This window comes from Rattus rattus, chromosome 3, assembly GCF_011064425.1.
Source record: "Rattus rattus isolate New Zealand chromosome 3, Rrattus_CSIRO_v1, whole genome shotgun sequence".
In the NCBI taxonomy this organism is placed as follows: domain Eukaryota; kingdom Metazoa; phylum Chordata; class Mammalia; order Rodentia; family Muridae; genus Rattus; species Rattus rattus.
In genome coordinates, this window is record NC_046156.1 from 1,370,857 (window position 1) to 1,378,107 (window position 7,251).

The 7,251-nt window shown below is 40.3% G+C and overlaps 1 non-coding gene and 1 pseudogene across 1 annotated transcript; both read right to left on the minus strand.

The window, feature by feature from the left end:
- Positions 1 to 384: 384 nt before the first annotated feature.
- On the minus strand, positions 385 to 6,901 carry LOC116895201 (annotated as a pseudogene).
- LOC116897658 lies at positions 3,587 to 3,728 on the minus strand. The gene has a single exon (XR_004387623.1). It is a non-coding gene; the product is annotated as a U4 spliceosomal RNA (small nuclear RNA).
- Positions 6,902 to 7,251: the final 350 nt, after the last annotated feature.

Sequence of the window (7,251 nt, forward strand, 5' to 3'; positions counted from 1 at the left end):
TTCACAGCAGGCTGACACTACTCACAATTCAACACAGCGGGAAGAAGATCCATGCTGGTGTTAAAGACAATCTCTTCCTAGCACGACTCAGGTGTCACAGGTCTCACCCCAGAGAACGTTTTGTTTAAAGCAAAGCGCATATAAAGCTTATAACAATTTTAAAGACAAAAAAAAATGAAAGAAAGGTTTTATTTTGTGGTCCCAATAACAAACTCAAGAATCTGATAAATGGGGGCCTCGATGGACTGTTTTATAAACACTTTATATAAGGTACAGTTATACAGAAAGTCGAGTTCGTTTGAAATCCTCAAACAATAAAGTTCCTGTTATTTCTCAAATCGTGTTTGTTGTGGTTTAACATTTCTGTTAAATGCATGCGTTGAATTACTTGTTATCCAAGCATAGCAGGTGCTCCTTACCATTTTTCGTCAGGGACGTTAACTGTCCATCTTCTTCAACTTCTACTCTTTCCTGACCGTTCTGTACAATTCTCTTTACATGACTTTTTTGTCATTAACTATTTTAGTTGGAGTTGCCCATTCCCATTGCTGCCAAATGACACTGAAGAGAAGGAAGTGAGACCCCCTATGACCTAGTGACCCGAATGGAGTAAAGCCTGTATCAAAAGCAGGAAATACACGCCTAAAAGAAGGAAATCCACTGAAGGCAGAGAAAGGAGCCAGCACCTCCGCTTCTACTTCCTCCGGGATCCTCTCTGTTCCCAAAAAAGTCATCAAATGGGTCTTCGAAGAAGTCAAATGAAAATGGGTTCCCTCCACCAAAAAATTCCCTCAAGACATCATCTAGGTTACGGAATGTGAAGCCAAACTCAAATGGACTGTCAAAATGACTTCCACCTCCTTCTCCACCACCATTTAATCCTTCTTTGCCATATTTGTCATAGATGTCCCGCTTTTTAACATCTGATAACACCTCATATGCCTCAGCTACTTGTTTGAATTTCCGCTCTGCTTCTTCTTTATTTTCAGGATTTTTGTCCCTGTGCCGTTTAAGTGCTTGTTTTCGATACGCCTTTTTAACGTCCTCAGGTGAGGCATGTCTGTGCACGCCCAGCACTTCGTAGTAATCCACCGTGTTTTAACAGACTGTTGGAACAAATCCGAGGCCAGTGAGGGGATGTCAAGCAGCTGGTCTCCTCGCGGCTCTGTCACAGCTGTGCTGGTGGCAGTGATGGTGTTTCCTCCCTCTTTCCTTTCTAATTATTTTCACAATAATAACTTTGTTAGTATATAAGTGGAAAGCTTTCCCATCTTTAGTGTTGCCTTCAGTGCCTTTCTTCGGTGTCATAAAGAATCCATGTAGAACTGTTTTTCTTCCTTGATTTTATTTCACGGCATTTTTAGTTTTTTAAGTTTTACAATGGAAAAGGATGTTTCCAGAGTTCTTTGACACTCCATTCAGTTTTCCCTTATAGCAATGTTGCTACCGAGCTTAGAATACCAAATTTGCAAAACATTGTATGTGAGCTTTTATGGGGTTATTTTAAGGCATATCAACAGTGGTCATTTTTTTCCCATTTTTCAACCTAACTCCCCTTTCTCTTTCTCACTGTATTATTATTATTATTATTATTATTATTATTATTTTATTTCCTGCCATCTACTCCTTTTGGGTGTATTTGATTCTTTTTTGTTCTACAGCATTTTGGTGTGCTATGAAACTGCTCGTTTATGCTCTCTTGACTTTCTTTTTGGAGGCACTCAGAGCTATGAGTTTTCATCTTAGCACTGCTTTCATTGTGTCCCATAAATTTGAGTATGTTGTTCCTTCATTTTCATTAAATTCTAAAAAGTCTTTAATTTCTTTCTTTATTTCTTCCTTGACCATGTTATCATTGAGTAGAGCATTGTTCAGCTTCCTTGTGTATGTGGGCTTTCTGTTGTTTTTGTTGATATTGAAGGCCAGTTTTAATCTGTGGTGATCTGATAGCATGCATGGGATTATTTTAATCTTCTTGTATCTGTCGAGGTCTGTTTTGTGACTGATTATAAGGTCAATTTTGAACAAGATACCATGATTTGCTGAGAAGAATATATATTCTTTTGCTTGAGGATGAAATGTTCTATAGATATCTGTTAAATCTATTTGGTTCATAACTTCTCTTAGTATCTCTGTATCTGTGTTTAGTTTCTGTTTTCACAATCTGTCCATTGCTGAGAGTGGGGTGTTGAAGTCTCCCACTATTATTGTGTGAGGTGCAATATGTGCTTTGAGCTTTAGTAAGGTTTGTTTTATAAATGGAGGTGCCAGAATTGAAAGTTCATCTTGGTGGATTTTTCCTTTGATGAATATGAAGTTTCCTTCCTTATCTTTTTGATAACTTTGGTTGAAAGTCTATTTTATTAAATATTAGAATGCCTACTTCAGCTTGTTTCTTGGGACCATTTGCTTGGAATTTTATTTTTTCTAGCCTTTTACTCTGATATAGTGTCTGTTCTTTTCTTTAAGGCCCTCTATTTAGAAGAAAGTTTTCTTTAATGGAGGGTGTGGACTACATTTTTCTCTGGAGTATAGGGACAGATATATAATGTACAGTTGGGGATTATACTACTGAAGTAATATGATTGTGGTAAATTTGCCTCAAAGATTTATGACCTGTCTGGCCCTGTATAGTTGCCTAGGTTTCAGTATCAGACACTGAGTAGATCCTAAATGTAATCATAGAATAGTTGGATAACCCCAAGGTATGCCACAAGTATGGCCTTGGGTTTCTTAGGCTTGATGCTCCTTTTGTGCCTAACAGGAAAGCACCTGATAATTGAAGCCCTCAGTCTGTCCACAGTTTACTCTCCATGATGTTCACGTTGGTTGAGGTTTAAGTTTCCAGAGATCACACTCAAGGCTAGATTCCAGTCTTCTTTGAGCAAGCATGCTACTCATACATACCTACAGTCAGGCAAGTAAGCTGAGGACCCAGAGGCAGAAATGTGGAGTAGCTACCATCTCAGCTACATCATCCTAGAAATCCCAAGGTGAGCCTGGCATAACTGCCACTGGACAAATCAGGGATCAGTTCCTGACCTCTCCCAGTAACTAAGGCTACTGTAACAATATGAGCAGGAGAATAAGTCAACCCAGATGATACAGTTATTGACTCTTCAAGGTCATGTGACCACACATACCTCAGTCTGCCTCAGATGTTAGGTATTTTTTTTCCCCAGTGATTCAAGTCTTTAGGAATAGCTTAAATGTCACTGAAGATGGTAGCAAGAGACTTTTACATCACCAAATATCTACAGAATAAAATGTGTTCAACTAGGGTTTATAAGAAAAATTATAATCCACAAACAAGCTTGAGGAATTTGTTTTAATTATGTTAAACATTGTACGAAAAAAGATTGAATCAATTTACATTATTAAGAGACTTAAAGTTGTAATATACATTTTAGGGAAAACCATAAACTAAGAGACAAAAATCACATCATTTAACTAAGAACAAATTTGAGAGCAGGAGGGAAAATATTTCATATGAACTATTCATAAGGTCTTTACTTCTCTTAAGATACATACAGTCCTGAACAGTCTTTGCTAATGAGTTGTTGCAGTTATTCTTGGGAGGGTATATGGCTCTTTAGCTCTTTTGTCTCATATGCAGGAGTATACAGATAATACATCATAGCATATGACTGTTCCCGTGTTTTTTCAATTAGCAATAATCGCGCCTCGGATAAACCTCATTGGCTACGATACTGCCACTGCGCAAAGCTGTTCCCGTGTTTTTTATAGGTGATCAACATAATTTCCTACATACCATATGAACCCTCTTTCTAACTTTCTTGTTAGTAATATGCCATCTAACATTACAATTAATAGCATTCAGTTTCCATGAGAGATATGTGGTGGTTTCTACAGATCCAGCAATATTAAAAAAGTTAAGACCAGAGTACCATATTAAAGGATGATCAGATGTAAATTCATGAAAAATCTAATATAAAAATATTTTTAAGACATATGCAAAGCAACAGACAAAAAGGAAATGTATTCTCTCTGGTAACAACCATTGCTTTATTATTATTAAGGTTTTATTGATTTTAATTATAGTTATTCATTTATTATTTTATTATTTGCAAATTTTATGTTTCTTTGTGACATTTTCATACACATTATTTATTGAATAACTCCATCTTTTCTAAATTATAATTTATATTTTTCATTCATTTAATTTATACCCTGCTCACTGACCCTCCCTCTCAGCCCCCATACAATTCTGCTCTCATCCCTCATACCCTTTTCTTCTGAGTGGATGGGGGGAGCCCTGAGTATCCTCCCACCCTTGTACTTCAAGTCTCTCCAAGGCTAGGCGTCTCCTCTCCCACTGAGGCCATAAAAAGTAGCACAGCTGGAAGAACACATCCCTCATTCAGGCAAGAGCTTTTGGGATAGTCCCTGTTCCAGTTGTTCAGGACCCACATGAAGACCAAGCTCTACATCTGCTACGTAAGTGCAGGAGGCCTAGGTCCAGCAAATGTATGTTCTTTGGTTGGTGGTTCAGTCTCTGAGAGCCCCAAGGGTCCAAGTTAATGGTTTCTGTTGGTCTTCCTGTGGAGTTCCTAACCCCCTGGTGGCCAGCTATCTTTCTTCCTATTCTGTGAGTCCCTAGTCTCCATCCACTGTTTGTCTAGGACTCTCCATATCTGTCTGGGTCAGTTGTTTTCAATTATTGTTTCTGGGGCAAATATTTAATTGCATTTTTCTGTGTATGTCTGTGTTTTATTTGTTCAGTGTGTATACCTTTCTATGTTTATGTCTGCATGTTTGTTTGTGTGTGTAACTGTATCATTGTAGTTAAGAAGAGGGTGTTATACGCCCTGAATCTAGAGTTACAATTGGTCCTGAGCTGTCCCACTTAGGTGTTAGGAATCAATCTCAGATTCTCTTCAAGAGCAGTGTGCATTCTCCACTGAAGAGCCATCTCTCTATTGGTGGGTTTAAATATCATATTACCCACCACATATTTAACAGTTTGTAAAAGTCTGTTGGAAGCCATATAAGAGAATTTTATTTTTCTTTATCCATGTCTTGGCATTTCATTCTCCTGAATATTCCATGGTAATAGTTTAAGTGGGAAATGATATTGACTCAGTAGTCTTTCAGAATGACACCTCAACATGTCTTGGTGCTGCACCAGATCCATCATGCTGGATTTTACTGCTTTAGATGTCTAAAGTGTACCACATAAGCACAGCTGTGAAAGTATATGGATAGAAGCAGACATGCAAAAATTTTCAACTATTTTTAGCTTAGCATGCTATACCAGTTGCACACATCACAATAAGAACCAGCAGAAAAGTAAGATGATGAAGAAATGAGTGGTTCCTAATGCAGACACTCTGTAGGAATGCCAGGTTTAAGGATCTATCAATTCACTTCCTCATCTCATGCCTAAGTCATGCTCTAAGATAGATGCAGCTTGCCTTGCCTGCAAAGAGGAAGGTTGATGAGTTATATCTTATCATGATCTGTCATAAAACCATGTGGGCGTCAGGAGGCAGGGCATCCCATCCCTAGCCACTGTCTCACAGGCTGGGACAGAGCCCAGGTTTAGAATAAAAGGACTGATGGAGAGGGCCCTTCCATCCACTTATTGGCTGAGATACTCACAGATCCTGTTCTACCCCTCATCTTGGTAAGTGTCCCCTGGAAGTAAGGTCAAAGACTTCCAGAGTGGAGCTAAACTATAGCTGGAGAGAAGATTGGAAAGGGACTCTCAGCCTTGTGGACAGAACTGATAGATCATAAAACATCTGAGGTTTGAGGCAGTGGTAGCTTTGTCAGACACTAGCCACAGCTTTAGCTAGGGAGGCACTAGAAAGTCTTGGGTACTCTGGCTCTGGAGAGCGCAGAGTAACTTCAGTGTTATAGGTCAGCTTAGGATGGAGTGCTCAGCACAGATAACTATGCATCTAGACTCCTTTCCAGGAGGAGGGATGGCTCTTAAAGAAAATGCCTTTTTTTTCTCTGACAATGAAGAGCTAGAGCATGGAAAGTCTACAGGACTTCACTTTGGTTTGGGAAAGAACTTCATTCTTTGGGATATGCTCATATATTTCTTTGATATGAGAGATACCACCAGGATGAAACTGATCTTTCCACTCTTAGCCTTAGCAGTTGGTAATTTGGACACATCTGAACTCTGGCCTCATAACAAGGGTTAGTGTCCCCATATCAGGTTGGAACAAGTACTGCTATTCTTTTGTCAGTGGTTGAGCTTACTCCCTAAGTGTTCTCAAGGGTCCTTTGAAATACTGACCATAAACTAAAATGACCTTTAAGTACTGATTGATCTTTCCTTTACAATTAGTCATCTCTGAAATAGTATATATACTGGCACACATATGAAAACTTAGAATAGCAGACCTTTATAAAACGTCACTAGGCATTGATTTAGTGCTGCAACATTACAGGGAACAATATCTCATGTGCTTGTGTTTCTGATGTTCCAAAGACATGAGAAACAGGATGTGATAATCTAAGTATATTATAAATGTACTGACTATAGATGCTGTTTCTATGATGATCACTAATGCTTCTGTGTGACCTGGATGGGTCAGGATGCCTCAGTGTTTGGTGTCTGACATGTGTGTGATTTTCTCACAGCTCCTGAACACACATACCTGAGATGTCCTGCCAGCAGAGCCAGCAGCAGTGCCAGCCCCCTGCCAAGTGCCCTCCCAAGTGCCAAACTCCAAAGTGCCCTCCAAAATGCCCCCCAAAGTGTCCTCCCAAGTGCCCCCCTGTGTCTTCCTGCTGTAGCCTGGGTTCTGGGGGCTGCTGCAGCTCTGGGAACTGCTGTGGCTCCGGCTCTGGTGGCTGCTGCAGTTCTGGGGGTGGAGGCTGCTGCCTGAGCCACCACAGACCCCGCAGATCTCTCCGTCGCCATCGTCACAGTTCTGGATGCTGTAGCAGTGGTGGCAGCAGTGGCTGCTGTGGTAGCAGTGGTGGCAGCAGTGGCTGTTGTGGTAGCAGTGGTGGCAGCAGTGGCTGCTGTGACAGTAGCCAGCAGTCTGGAGATTGCTGCTGACCTGGGTGAGGAAGACTTCAGTCAAGTGGTGCAGGAGGAGCACAGGCTCAGAAGACTCCCCAGTGCTTGATGATCTCTATTTTCCTGCTTCCCTCCTTCCATGTCCTCTGATGTGCTCAAATGTCCTGGCAAATGATTTTCAGGCTCCTCGGGAAATGACAATTTCCCTTTCCCCTTTGTTGCAAATTAAAAATGTCTTGACAACCATT